Source organism: Neodiprion pinetum, chromosome 4 (genome assembly GCF_021155775.2).
Source record: "Neodiprion pinetum isolate iyNeoPine1 chromosome 4, iyNeoPine1.2, whole genome shotgun sequence".
Lineage (NCBI taxonomy): Eukaryota > Metazoa > Arthropoda > Insecta > Hymenoptera > Diprionidae > Neodiprion > Neodiprion pinetum.
The window spans coordinates 10,231,880-10,247,250 of record NC_060235.2 but is presented as its reverse complement, the minus strand read 5'-3'; the positions used below and the strand labels follow the sequence as shown (position 1 = coordinate 10,247,250).

The following is a 15,371-nucleotide window of genomic DNA, read 5'->3' as shown; positions in this document are numbered from 1 at the left end:
AACTGGTAACCGCTCTTCGCGGTGCTCCAGTTTTATACTCTTCCGGAGCTGTTGTTGGATGATCCTATCGACGTCATTTCCCTATTTGTGTGTCCTGTTGTGGGTCGTCGTCCTGGTATGCGTTGGTCAGCGTCCGTCGTCTTTGTTTATTATTTTGGATGCTAGCAGGTCATGGTCGCTATCGATGGTCGTCTTGATCAGCTGTCTGTGTCAGTTGTTGACATGTTTTGCGTATGTCACGGGCACGGTTGATATTGATGCGATTTTGAACAGCTGTCCGTTACAATACATATATAATGGAAGAGCGAGAGAGATTCCAAGCGTTATAACGGGTTTTTGCTTTGAAATATGTATTTTCCTCACGTGGATGTATATATTTCGATACACAATTTCGAGCGAAAAAAAATATGTATGGATATTTATGGTCACATGTTCACCATTATTTTATGTATCGTAACATTAAATATAATTGACGCTTAAATCAGTTTCATTTTTCCTACCATTACCCTACGTATTTTTAATTTTTTTTTTTTAATTTTGGACGAGTCTAATGTATAGAAATATATATATACATGTGAGGAAACTACATATTTCAAAGCAAAAACCCGTTATAACGCTTGGAATCTCTCTCGCTCTTCCATTATATATGTATATATATATATATATACATATTTGTATACATACTCACACAACCGTAATTAAGTTTTTTTTAATTTCATTTCATCTTAAAATTCACAGATATTATATATCTAAAGTTATTTATAGCAATATTTCCTAAGAATATGACTAAAATCCAAAAGAAAAAAAAAATATTATGAGTATTAAGAATCTAATTACAGATTCGAATTGTTGAGCAAAAAATAGCATAGTTCTAAAAAAAAAAAAAAAAATGTACGATAATTATTAACGGAGTTATTGAGTTGTTAATTAAGCGGTGAGAACAGCCGGGCGCGCGAAGCCACAAGCCTCCCACCACGGCGCCGCCCGGCTTCATTCCTCCGACTAACGTCGCTCGACGAACGTTGAATAATTTTTTTTTACTAGATACAACGCACCTAGAGTTCTGAAAAAATTCACGGTGATGCCTTGGGGTGTTGAGAGACAGTTGATTTTTTTCCCCCTCAACATTAATTACAACAACAATAAACAAAATAACACTTAAACACCGTTATCTCCGGTTCTAATCAAGATATTCATTTTTTTTTTTTTGAAGTTATACTTCTTTAGGCGCGTTATGAAAAACTGATGAGAGTGAAATTTCAAGATGCGCGCGCATCACTGTAACACAAAATTGTAACACAAAATTAACAGGATGAAGTTGCCCACTCAACCGAATTCATTAAGTCTCGAAAAATTTGTGAATATTAGTGAAAAAATTGTGCTAAAATACTTTTTCAAGTGCTCCAATATAATTGAGGTTAGTTATCCGTATGTATTATTTATTGATATAAATTAAAATATCATTATTTAATATAATTAATACTAAATATTATTAAATTATCAATGTTGAATATTTATTATTGGTTTTTTAATATTTACAAAATAAAGAAATAAATTTAATAGAACATTTAATAAAAAGTTCGTGACAAAAATTTAATAGATTATTTAAATATAATGTAAGACATCCGTTATTTGTTTTATTGTTTTTTAATGATGCCAAAGAAGTATAACTTCTCACGCGCGTACATAAGTACACGCACCCATTTTTTTTTTAATTACTCGTAAAGTGAAGGGCAAGTACAATCCATCATAATATTTACAATAATATGAATATTCTCGGAGATATCTCTATTTGTTTAAAAGCAAAAAATTTCAAGTCACCCAAAACTTGTGATTTTCGAGTATAAAAATTTTCTTTTTTCATTTATGGAAAGTACTAGCAACGAACTGACTCCACGATTTTTTGGCAACCCGTGGGCCAATCACATAAGAAAGGGCAGACGATATACGGATTTTGGCTTGTCGCGGATTGTTGCTCAACTATATAACACAGCCAAAAAAGCCTTGCACAATAATTTTGAAGACACTTCATATTACCTGTACCATGAGTTTCAAAGCCACGCGTTTTTTATTCATCAATTTATAACAAGAAATGTGAATTTTTTTTTCCACGGCATTTTGCATCTTGCAACTAAACAAATAGAGGAGATTGATCTCACGACAGCTTGTTTTATCGACAATGATGAGACGAACAACTTTTGTTTGAACAGTTTTCATGTATGACCCGTAACAAAGACGTTATTTAACAAAATGTGGGGTCTCAAAAGTTTAAACAATCGTTACGGACAAACCCGGACCTAACTTTTTGGGGCATAGGTGAAAATATGTTCGTCAGTCTCTAATGAACCTATAAAAAAATCGGCTAACCTACGTTATTCCAGAATAGAACTTAATTTTATTCTCCTGGACTATGACGACTGATATAAATTCGTGAGCGCGTCTGCTCACTTATCAGCGAAACTCAGACACTAGTGCTGCCACGAGCCGATAGAGCGCGGCGATCACGAGAAACTATGATGGCGCGATATCCAACGACCTTCAATCACCAAACAGTGCATAAACCTTAAATTGACAACTACTGCAAATTAAACTCGGTAAACGATCGTCTTTATTATTAGTCTGTAACACACATTACTTTTTCAACCAGCTTGCCTTTAATTTTAGTCATTCTACTCTTTTTTTTAATCAATCTAACCACATTTTTTTAATGATTTTCCGTACAACTCAATGCATGATCGCCACTAAACGACATTTTAATGTGTATCGGATATAAATGAATCGTGCTCTACAACGATTCAGTGCAAATTAATTAATATGAGAACAATATCGATGACCGGACAAATTTGCGTTTGTTTACAGAGACGAATTTCCGAATCACTGTATCTTCTTACTATACTCGATATAAACACGCTATAACACAAAATAGGTAAATGCGAGTGCTTAGAGATGTATTTATTTACAAAAGACAATTTCATGGTCACTAAATCCTTATATTATGATGAATGTAAACATCCTATAGCACCAACTTTAATTTTTCACACACACCATCGATCATATCTGTTCTTCTGATGAAGCATTTTCTTTAAATAAAGAAAAAATCAAGGTTTTAAATCAAAATAAATGTTCACTGGTATTATATTGTGAGTTCTAAAAGTATAAGCTCTTTTTTTTTGTGAATACGTAGTTTTTTACGTTGGCATGAAGTTAGGTATATATATATAAAAAAAGTATTATGTAAAAATACATTTTTTATACAATATTTATATTTATTTTTGTACTTTAAACATAACTTATTTCGAAAATAAATCCTTTTTTCAAATTAGTCAAAAAATTTGCATTAACAATAGCAAAAATAAAAAACAGTTCTAAGAATATTTTTAATTCTTCTTGGAAATTGTTTCTGAAGCATTCTAGAACGAAATCCAAAAATAAGACCTCTCTTGTCACCCTCAATTAAAGTTCGCTCAGGCACACTGTGTGACTTTCGGCTCGCCTTTAGCTCGTACTGTTATCATTATCATTGTCCTAAAACACTGACTTCACGGGAATGCCACATAAAGTATTATTAGAGAACTGACACTGCCTCCATGCAGTTTCATTGCACTTTATAAACACGATACCTACTCTAAGAGGAAAAACGTACATATATCATTCAAACAAATGTATATTGTCACCACCAACCTATTCTAATTGTGAGAGATAGTTCGTAGTTCGACCCCGTAGACCAAGGCAGCGCTACCAGTGGATTCTGCATGGATTCTGTCAGTGGCGCCATCCAGATACCTAAGCGTGAGGTGCAGGAGAGAAGGTTCGGACGGAGCAGCGAGGTGACACGAGTTTCCCCGTCCACTTGTTTATTTGAGAACTTATGCCATTCTATTACCACAGCAACAAAAATAAATGTTGAAGAGGTCCTTCTTATGTATGTATTTGAAATGTATTGAAAGAAAAGTGGTTAATAAATGTTAAATTTTAAATTGACTAGTAAGAGTGGCAGTACTGATTATAATAATAACAAATAATAGAAATTTGGTTGCTTTTATATCACGAGAGTTCGCTGCATAAAATTGTATTACTAATAAACATGGGACAAAATTGAAAGTTCGCTACTAACCTTTGGTTACTTCTTCACCCAGTTCGTGTTTTGCAATAGGTTGTTGAATAAGGGTCCTGTACTAAAGCATTAAGTGTCACTCCGCTGGGACGGAGTCAGCTCCTGCCAGGCCGTGGTAGCGTGGGGTTGTTTGCATTGTTCATATAATAAATAAAGTTCAGTGCGTACACAAAGGGGAGACGGTGGCAGAATGGGAAACCGGAGCAATCAAATTTTACCAATAAAATACGGTAAGTAAACGATTTTCAAATTATTTTGTATAACTCAATATGCGATTGATGTAGGAATTTAATGATAGTGAAATTTCGCGGGTGTCCCTTGTCTTGCTCTAGCCTCCCCTATACATGTACATATATTAACTTTCAGCGAGTTTTATTTAAAGCCTTCGAATTATCCTTTAACTTCGCATAACCTTTTGCGGAGTCCTGCGAAAATTGCGCAGCGTAACGGTAGGCGGCGATAAATCAAACTATGGTGTAAGGAAACAATGTGCTCTAAACGGAGATGCGCAGTAACCAAGCCACGTGATCCCCACATGATGTCAGGGCGAAAATTCCGTTTCTGTTGTCGAAGTACAACATATCGTCTGTAACCAATTATTGAATATTTGAATATTATTCTCCCATCAAATAAGACTTGGTAGACGTACGAATGAATTAGTCTAAGAGCCAGTGGACGGCTACCTGCATGTATTTGACCAAACCTGGGATTTTGTACAGTGAGGCCCCTATCCCCCCCAAATATGAGATAGGGGTTCACTAAGCCCCAACTGGTGGACGCGGCGCGCGCTCAGGTAAGACAGGTATCGATTTTTGGTGAATTTTAAATGCATTTGACCAGAGATGAGTAGGGAGATCTCCAACGCTCGGCTTTTCGTGATACCAGCTAGGTTGGAGCGTCGACGTGACACCTAGGCGGCCACGCACCGAAGGTGGCCCATTTCCGACCTGACACCTAGGCGGCCATGCACCGAAGGTGGCCCACAATCGTGTATACATAGATATACTCGGTCGCTCGAGCAAGTGGTTGCCAATCGCATCCTTGTCCCCGCTCGCACAGATGTTTCCAGGAATGCAAGAATTGAGATTTTTTTGTTTCAATTATGAATGTCAGCGAATAAAAGTATCTCCAGATTTGATAAATTTTGGATTCAATTAGCGGACGCTGAACCAAAATAATTAACCATTCCCAGCCCCAATACTTTTTTTTTTTTTTTTTTTTTAATAAATATTATTTTTTTATTGATATGAAAATATGTGACGCCTGGTGTTCTCGAATATTTGTACACGCAGTCTATGGAAAAATATACGAAGCCAGCTCGATAACATTTATGCAAAATGTGCAATGGGCAAGTGGTTGGGGGAAATTTTTTTTTTCTCGAACTGAATCTTCCAGAGAACCATCAGCGAATTTCAAGCAAGCTCCATAAACATACCGAGCAAACGCGCGATCACGGACGTAGCTGTGGTGTGGCTGAGTGGATACCACATGAGGATGAATTTTCAATCACAGGTTTTTGCGCAAAGTTTTTCTGTATTTAATTAAGTTAATTACTGCTGCCTTTGCTATAATACTGCATTCAAGTCTTAAACAAAACACTAAAAAATAAGTTGACCACTTGATGTAAAATAAAATGTTAGATTGAGCTTAAAATTTAAGCCGGAGTTACATAAACTAAGATAATTACAAGTGCAACATTGTAAATATTGTACATTTATTGTTCATCTAAATAAATATGGTTTCCTCCTCAAAAAAAAAAAAAAAAACATGAGGATGGAGTGATGCGGGACACGGGTTCGATTGCAGTTCACTCTTTTTTTTTTTTTTAAATTCAATCCCGGCTTTTTTTTTGTATTTTCGGAGAGAAAAAACAAATGAAAGAAAGAAAATTTCGAGAGCCGGTCGATTTTTTCCTCCTTTCCTTTTACTTTTTTTTTACTGAACCCACCTTTTTTGTAGTGGGGGTAACCCGGAAGAGAACAAATAATTGAAACAATAAAATTCCGAGAGCGAATCGATTTGTTCCCCGTTTTTGGCGCCTCTTTTTTGACAAGGAAAAGTTTTGACAGTAATGGAAAATAGAGATTACTAAAAACAAATGTATTGTTTTTTAATAACACCGGCCCACAAAAAAAAAGTGGTCTGTACTTTTGACCGGACCTACCTATCTTCATGTATTTTGACGCGCTGAATCCGAATCTGAAGTCAGTTTTGCCCGTACACCCTCAAAATTTTGAGTAAATTGCAATAAACCATAAAAATCGCCAAAAATTAGCATTTTTGGTAAGAAAAAAATTTATGGAACTATAGACCAAGTATGATTTTTATGCATTTTGGTCCGCTAAACCCAAATCTGAAGTTTATTTAACCATAAGCCTTTTAAAATTTAATTGGGCCGGTGTTATTAAAAAACAATACATTTGTTTTTAGTAATCTCTATTTTCCATTACTGTCAAAACTTTTCCTTGTCAAAAAAGAGGCGCCAAAAACGGGGAACAAATCGATTCGCTCTCGGAATTTTATTGTTTCAATTATTTGTTCTCTTCCGGGTTACCCCCACTACAAAAAAGGTGGGTTCAGTAAAAAAAAAGTAAAAGGAAAGAAGGAAAAAATCGACCGGCTCTCGAAATTTTCTTTCTTTCATTTGTTTTTTCTCTCCGAAAATACAAAAAAAAAGCCGGGATTGAATTTAAAAAAAAAAAAAAAAGAGTGAACTGCAATCGAACCCGTGTCCCGCATCACTCCATCCTCATGTTTTTTTTTTTTTTTTTTGAGGAGGAAACCATATTTATTTAGATGAACAATAAATGTACAATATTTACAATGTTGCACTTGTAATTATCTTAGTTCATGTAACTCCGGCTTAAATTTTAAGCTCAATCTAACATTTTATTTTACATCAAGTGGTCAACTTATTTTTTAGTGTTTTGTTTAAGACTTGAATGCAGTATTATAGCAAAGGCAGCAGTAATTAACTTAATTAAATACAGAAAAACTTTGCGCAAAAACTTGTGATTGAAAATTCATCCTCATGTGGTATCCACTCAGCCACACCACAGCTACGTCCGTGATCGCGCGTTTGCTCGGTATGTTTATGGAGCTTGCTTGAAATTCGCTGATGGTTCTCTGGAAGATTCAGTTCGAGAAAAAAAAAATTTCCCCCAACCACTTGCCCATTGCACATTTTGCATAAATGTTATCGAGCTGGCTTCGTATATTTTTCCATAGACTGCGTGTACAAATATTCGAGAACACCAGGCGTCACATATTTTCATATCAATAAAAAAATAATATTTATTAAAAAAAAAAAAAAAAGTATTGGGGCTGGGAATGGTTAATTATTTTGGTTCAGCGTCCGCTAATTGAATCCAAAATTTATCAAATCTGGAGATACTTTTATTCGCTGACATTCATAATTGAAACAAAAAAATCTCAATTCTTGCATTCCTGGAAACATCTGTGCGAGCGGGGACAAGGATGCGATTGGCAACCACTTGCTCGAGCGACCGAGTATATCTATATATACACGATTGTGGGCCACCTTCGGTGCATGGCCGCCTAGGTGTCAGGTCGGAAATGGGCCACCTTCGGTGCGTGGCCGCCTAGGTGTCACGTCGACGCTCCAACCTAGCTGGTATCACGAAAAGCCGAGCGTTGGAGATCTCCCTACTCATCTCTGATTTGACCACGTCTGCCGTTTTGATATTTGAAAATATATTATTATTATTATCTAAAAATAACAATGGCAGACCATTACCACGCGTTTAGCATAGTGGCAGACAGTTTTGAAAATGCTGAAAAAAATTAAATTTTGAAATTAATTGACCAAATCTGCCATTGATATATTTTGTTTGTTAGGGTCTTAAAAACTTATATTCATCACGGCAGACGGCTTCATGGCGTACACACTTCAGCAGACAACAAAACCTTAGCTACTATCCGGTCATATGTAAATACATTGTAACAAATATTTTTATAAAGTTGAGGGTAAACGATAGAAACGATAATTGGTTACCCTACGGCGCAGTCACTAACCTGAATAATTAGATAGAGAGAGAGGTACTAAGAGAGAAAGATACGATTGTTGGGCGCCAGACGCACATGCGTCAAAAATAGATAATTAGACAAAAAGATAAAGGTAAAGGTAAAGGTAATAGATAAAGGTAAGGTCAGGTTCTACGACGGTTTTGCACAGTTCGCTCAGAGAGACAAGATAATGGTAGAGGGGCGGAGTCGAATCCAATAGATAAAATAAGAAACAGGTGAAGCAGGAATAATATCATATATATTAAGCAAGAAGCGATAGGTTTAATGACAAGCAAGTAGCTGAAGAGATTGAGATACAATTACGATAAATGCGATAATTAACAATATTTACAGCCAGAGAAAGGTTAAGCGAGAGAGTTAACAAATAACGGAACGTTTTCCGGATAAGCGGGAAATATCCGCAAGCTCGCGATACTTACGGTAACGATTAACACGGTTTTATGATAGATAAGCAGAACAGAAAAAGATATACTGTACTTAAATTAAGCGGTAAGCAAATGAATCATAAAATATGAGAAGCGATTATAAACACATGCGAAATACAACAATTGTAATAGTTATCACATTACCAGAATGATCAGAAATAGGCAGACAGGGAATTATGAATTACAAGGTAAATTCAAGCAACAGGTCAAATAGAAAATTATCATAAAATATAGAGAATAACAGATAATACGTAGTCTCTAGTTTGCGGTAAGTGCGAGAGAAAGAGAGATAATATTCGGTACGATAAAAGGTAATTCAAGATAAGGCAAACAATATTCAAGATAATTAATATGCAACGTACGGCAAACCAAATAGACTACGGACAACTACGATCAGCGATATTAGCGAAGAAAATAGTGAAAAAGATGTTATGCGATACGGCACAATACTCCAATGTCAAATGAACGACGAGCGGGACCGCGCAGCGATATAAGATCGCTTCCGCGGTACACTCACTAAGATACGATAATCAACGATAATAGGTAAAGAGACAGATATAAACTAATCAGAGAAAATATAGCGAAATAGCAATGCTCAATAGCTAAGATAAAAATTGATCCTTTAACGAAACGCGCTGCTAGACAGCGATATTAGACATTCAAATATTCCAGAAGAGAAAGATAATAAAATAAAGCAATAGTCACTACAATGCGTAAGTAATAGTCAACCAGTCGCGAAGTTACTTGCAATAAGACAGAGAAAGGGACAAGATAAGAGATAAGAGAGAATAAGGTACGAGTCCAGGTGGCTCAAGCAGACCAACTGCAAGATAAAGAGAAAAGATACGAGCCCAATTGGCTCAAGCAGACCAACTGCAAGGTAAAGAGAGAAAGAGATAAAGGTAAAGGTACGATATATTGCAAGTAATCTCGTGGCTTCACAAAATAGAAAAGGAACCTCACTTACGTAAAAGAAGATCTAACAGGTGCGAGAGAATGCGATAAGGTAGCGGTAATTAAAGTGATAACAGGAACACTTGTACTATTCACGAAAGCTAAAGGTAGAATTAATAAAGGCAAAACTGGCAGTAGAGTTACGAAAAGGCACGTCTGCTATTATCGGTAACTGAACGTAGAGTGACGAGATGAGCGATGATCCTGATTTTCGTCGAGTTGCTGTCACGTGATTCTTCATCAAATTTGCGTTATTCTAATTGGGCCAGCAGGTCGCGTAGGTCTGGTCTACAGGTAGGCGGCGATAATCCCTCGCCGCTTGTTTTTCTTCTCCCTCGACGACAGGTATCGAGGTATCGGGACGTCGGAAGGTGGTTAGAGATGTTTTCCTTCAGCTGTGCGGTATCGTTGGTGAGAGGGGGGGTCGTACTGCTCATGAGTTGCGATATTGAGGTGTGCGGCAATATTACGTCACCGGTCCTTTGGACTTGTGACCGACTGTAACTCACTCCTTGCTTTACTGGTACTCCCCGTTGTAGCTATTTCGTCGGCGCTGCATCCCGGCCCTCGCTCATTGAAGCCCTCATGCCGGAACGATCTGGTGGTGATGGCCCTCAACCCGGATCCCCACACTAGATCCACCAGATCCACGTGGTCAGCATATCATTAGCCTATTCCACGCCGCAGTCCTTCGATAGGACGGTTCGTGAAGAGAAAACCGTCCTCTATTGGATAGTCAACGACTTAGTAGATGTTAGGGTCGGTTCAGCTCCAGGCTGATAAGTATCGTCGACGGGAGGCTTCGTTGTGTTTTTGACGCACAGCCCTGTACGCCGCCTAACGATGCATCCGAGCGGTAGAAGCATTCATTCGTGGTTCGGCTCCTGGCTGATAAGTCTCAAATAGTTGGAGGTGCTGTTTGTGCATCACGCACGACCCTGTTCGACAACTAGATAGGCATCCATCGGGAGTGGTTTCAGCGGTATTCGTTCGTCTGTAGTCGGTGGTGGTCGATGTTGAGCTGGTACGTGACCCCTGTCAGGCAGTGTCCTGGTATCTTGACGCGAAGGTCTCGCGGATGGTTCTCGTAGAGCATTACAGAATTAGAAAATAGCATACAATTAGCTTAGTAAAGAGAGTTCAACTTAAAGATAATTAGTCGTTCATTTTTGGAGTATTGGCCTCAGACGTGCTTTCGTTATTTTTAGCGATATCTGCACCTAGGGGAATGCGATAATCAAACAAAGTGACGGGGTACGAAATACCACGTCACAACATATATGTATTAAGTTACCTATTTCACATCAATATGATTTACTTTATCATGCATCCATATTAATTTAAAATTTAATTTTGTAAACTATGTACTAAAAGTGACGAGTTTGACGATAAGAAAGCAAATATATTTCGGAAGAATCTCAAATATTAGGGTATATTGCAGATAACAAATAATCATTCAAATATTTATTTAGTTTTCTTCTTTTTATTTATTTAAGACAAAATTTGAAAAAATGAATAAAAAAATATGAATCGTGCATGCTTTACAAAACATTTATTTTTTCCGTCATATATATGATGTCCTGTGACAGAGAATTTACGTGACGTTGGAAACTGTCGCAATTTCGCCGTTTACGACGGTAACCGCCAAGAATTGATGAAAAAAATTCGGAAATCAGGGGTGGTGTTGAACGTTCACCTTTTATTAGCCGCTGACTAGTTAAATACTGAGGTAATTTTTTTCTTTTTATACCTTTAATTTCCGCTCGTAAAATGGCAGCAGCTTCCTGCAAAATATCTTGATCTTTCAAATGGGCAAACAATAAATCATCAATAGTTGAAATGCCTTTTGGGGCAACAACTTTTCTTTTGTTCGATATAAAAATTTGAATTTTATCATTAAATTTCTTGTGAATCTTTTCTTCTAAATAGTGTGTGCTAAATATTGATGTTGCGTCAGAGCCATCACTTAAATCTTTAAACATTTGAAGATATTCCTTATGTAAGTAACTCAGAAAGTAACAGCGTCCTCGATTTATGACATTATCTTCAATTAAATAACATATTTCTTTATAAACAGTTTCATGTATTTCTCGGGAGATGTGCCATGAAGTACGAACAGGACTTTTTACGAGTAATCTTTTTTGATTTCTAAAAATTTGACGGCAATTATCATGATAATATACTTCACGAGAGGCAACACTTTGTATTTTAGTCAAAGTTTCACTGTAAATTTCAGTATCTGGCTTAAAGTTTGATAAAATGCTCTTTGCAAATTGATCCTTATCTGAAGTGTGTAATGGCTCATTCTTACACCGATATTGTTTCTTTTTTTTATTACAAAAAAAACACAAATTTACGCTTGGTGGAGCTACAGTATCAGCAATCTGAGTAGTTGATGATTCTGCTGAATCTTCAGGTGGTCTTTCCTCCAACGGCTGTTCTGCTTCAGCGTCAATTTCTTTCTCTACTTCTGTTTCAGGAAGATTCACATCTTGTACCAGGGAATCATGTACAATTGTATCATCAATTATTGAGGTATCAGCTGATGTAGATGGTTGTTCAATTGCAGTCAAAGACGTACTGGACTGTGATGGTACTTTTCCTTTACCATCTATCGAGTAAAATTGTCTCTTCAATGCTGTAAATGCCTTGTAACAACTACTATGATATGCTAAATCATAATTTTCGTCCGGTAAAATAACGTCTTTATATTTCAATTTATGAATTTTCCTTAACCTCAAAATCTTCTGACATTTTGACATACTTTCTTCTGAGAATATCAGTAATTTCTCATTTTTCACCTTATTACAAAAAACACACTTCAGTTCTTCTTTTTCACTCGACATAATGTCAGATATATTTAATAAATAATAGATAAAACAAAATAAAGCAGCACTATGTATTTTATTTAATTCACGAAACACGAGGCATCTGTATGAACGTTCACAAATATACTGAAAACATCTGGCAAAAAAACCTTAGGGTGGGGATATAACTGAAGGCCCTCTCAGGTATAAAACCCGATTTATTTGAATGCTAGTAAGTATAAAAGAAAATACTATAGGCTAGAATGAGTACAATAGTAATCCATAGAGGAAAAAAGAAAGATAGCTATAAACAGTCTATGCATACATCTGACCGGATAGTAGCTAAGATTCTGTTGTCTGCTGAAGTGTGTACGCCATGAAGCCGTCTGCCGTGATGAATATAAGTTTTTAAGACCCTAATAAACAAAATATATCAATGGCAGATTTGGTCAATTAATTTCAAAATTTAATTTTTTTCAGCATTTTCAAAACTGTCTGCCACTATGCTAAACGCGTGGTAATGGTCTGCCATTGTTATTTTTAGATAATAATAATAATATATTTTCAAATATCAAAACGGCAGACGTGGTCAAATGCATTTAAAATTCACCAAAAATCGATACCTGTCTTACCTGAGCGCGCGCCGCGTCCACCAGTTGGGGCTTAGTGAACCCCCATCTCATATATGGGGGGGATAGGGGCCTCACTGTACAAAATCCCAGGTTTGGTCAAATACATGCAGGTAGCCGTCCACTGGCTCTTAGACTAAATAGCTGATTTATAGCTTTTAAAAATACTGCTCAATATGACGTCATATGGGGGCACGTTCTAATTGACCGAAGGAGCAGAGGTGCACAAGAACACACCTTATTTTCTTTTACACCATGGGTCAAACTGCTAGCAGCGACGCGAAATTCGAAAGTACGTAGATACGTACGTATATGGTTATAACGCCTCTAAATGAATGATTCTGGCCTCACCTTGGTAACCAGATAGCTAATTGAAGGCAGTGGGAGAATGTCGATATTTTTATTTTTGATTTTGATAAAAATTTGAACGCAAAATAATTTCCTGCAATAAGATTGATGGCTCCCCCATTTAAATCATTGGCAGAGTTTTGCTCTCCCGTAACCCCACTACCGCCACGCATGATTCTTTGTTGATACTGCCCATTTTGGAATTAAAGTATACAGTAAAAAAAACGTATAATTATGACGAAATACAGATATTGAACGTGCTTGAATGTTGCCAAGTACGTAGTTGTTAGAACGATGGTTCAAGATCACTATTTAAAACAACAAGGTCCGGAGTTTACGATGTAGTACAGTTGCTGAGAGATCACGGCACAAGCAGGATAAAAAAAATGAGGCGAGCAACAATAGGGGCTTCAGAGAACGAAAAGAAAATAACAAAATAATACGAAGTGAGAAGCTAAAATGTTGCAATTAGTTTTAAGAAAGTCGTAAGGAAGTCTCAGCTACTTAATGAAAACGTAAGGAAGCTTCACTCATTTATTTCTGTCTATTTAATAATATTATCAATACTATTATTATTATCATCATTATTATTATGCAATGGTAAGAAATTTCTAAAAACGGTCCCATGAGCACACTCTCGCAGTAATCAGTGGGAGCACAGCTCCGAATAAACTTTATGTTTTGTATCTCTATTATTTATTATATTTTATAAGCAACCATGGATAGTTTGGTACAATTAAATTTTTGTTATTGTGTATTTGTCCCTCGCTTTCTTTATTCTTCATTTTTATTTAAAAAATAACATAGGTATACTTTTTTTTATGTTTTCTCCACAATGAATTTCAGTAATAATTATTATTAATGTTACTTTATGCATCTGTATAACTCGAAAATTTTTTCACTCTTGAAAAAAGGGTTTGTTTGTCGAGTTGCGAACACGTTGTCAGCATAATAATGTTAGTGTTGATAGCACACAGGACTGAGCGGCACTTCATAACGAAAGTATTTATTTATGTACGTGTGTGAGTGTGAGACTTTTTATCATATCAATATTACTATACTTTTATAATATATATTGTATTATATATATATATGTATGTATGTATATATACATATACATATATATGTATACATGCATATATATATGTTTACCTAATTTATCATGTTTTGTTATATTTATCGTTATTATTTAACCGAATATATGATACATTTCAAACAACGCCCCTGCCGGCTGTCAAGAGATGACGATCAGAGTGTGGGGAGGAAAGGGATTTTGGCTTTCACGCTGTATTATGCACATCGCGCATCTGATAGAGACACACGTAATAGACATTGAATATTATGTATACACGAGCATGGATATAGAAATAATATAATATATTTATAAGCCTCATCCTTTCATATTCCCACCCCGATCATTTCCTCCCACCAAGCGCAGCTATCGTTAATTAAGAAGGGACCAACATCCTTGCATTATGTGCTGACACAGATTACACCATAAAACTTAGATCATTGCCGTCAAAATTATTAAAAATTAATATACACAACAAAACCATTAGAAATCATTATCAACCTCTCATTATGGCGTATGAGGAAATAGTATTGTAACTGCTTCTGCTGTCACCCTTTCCTGCCGACGCCTTTATGGCGTAACTCAAGAAAGGAATAATATTACGTTAAAAATGTCATCATGGGACATCTTTGTATTCACTAACAATAATGTGTGTTTTTTTTTCATTTTCTCATTTTTTTTTGTATTATATGGACAATCGACGTAAACTAAGGACTAACAGTTGGGCAGCGTAGTACTGAGTTTCCACCTGTAAAACAAAAATTAGATCTTGTATTAAAATTTTCATTTATTTGCAGGGTGAAAATAAAATTGAAAAATCTGTGTTCGGTTATCAAATGGTGAAAAAGTAAAATATCTATTCTTGGAAACTTTTAAAGATGAAACCCAGTAACAAACCTCATGGGAAAAAAAATCCCAACTTGGGTATAAATTAGTACCCTCAACTTTTTTCTAATGGGAATTTAGGATTATCTA

At 36.0% G+C, this 15,371-nt stretch overlaps 1 protein-coding gene across 3 annotated transcripts in view; it reads right to left on the bottom strand.

Moving 5' to 3' along the window:
• Positions 1–13,844: 13,844 nt before the first annotated feature.
• The window catches only part of wdb (serine/threonine-protein phosphatase regulatory subunit widerborst), a 99,960-nt gene continuing 98,433 nt past the window's right edge, over positions 13,845–15,371 (bottom strand). For all 3 annotated transcript variants that reach the window (XR_011176853.1, XM_046620305.2, XM_046620304.2), the window contains exon 10: positions 13,845–15,144. The gene's annotated coding sequence lies outside the window, so the exon portion shown is untranslated. The remainder of the gene's footprint in view (positions 15,145–15,371) is intronic.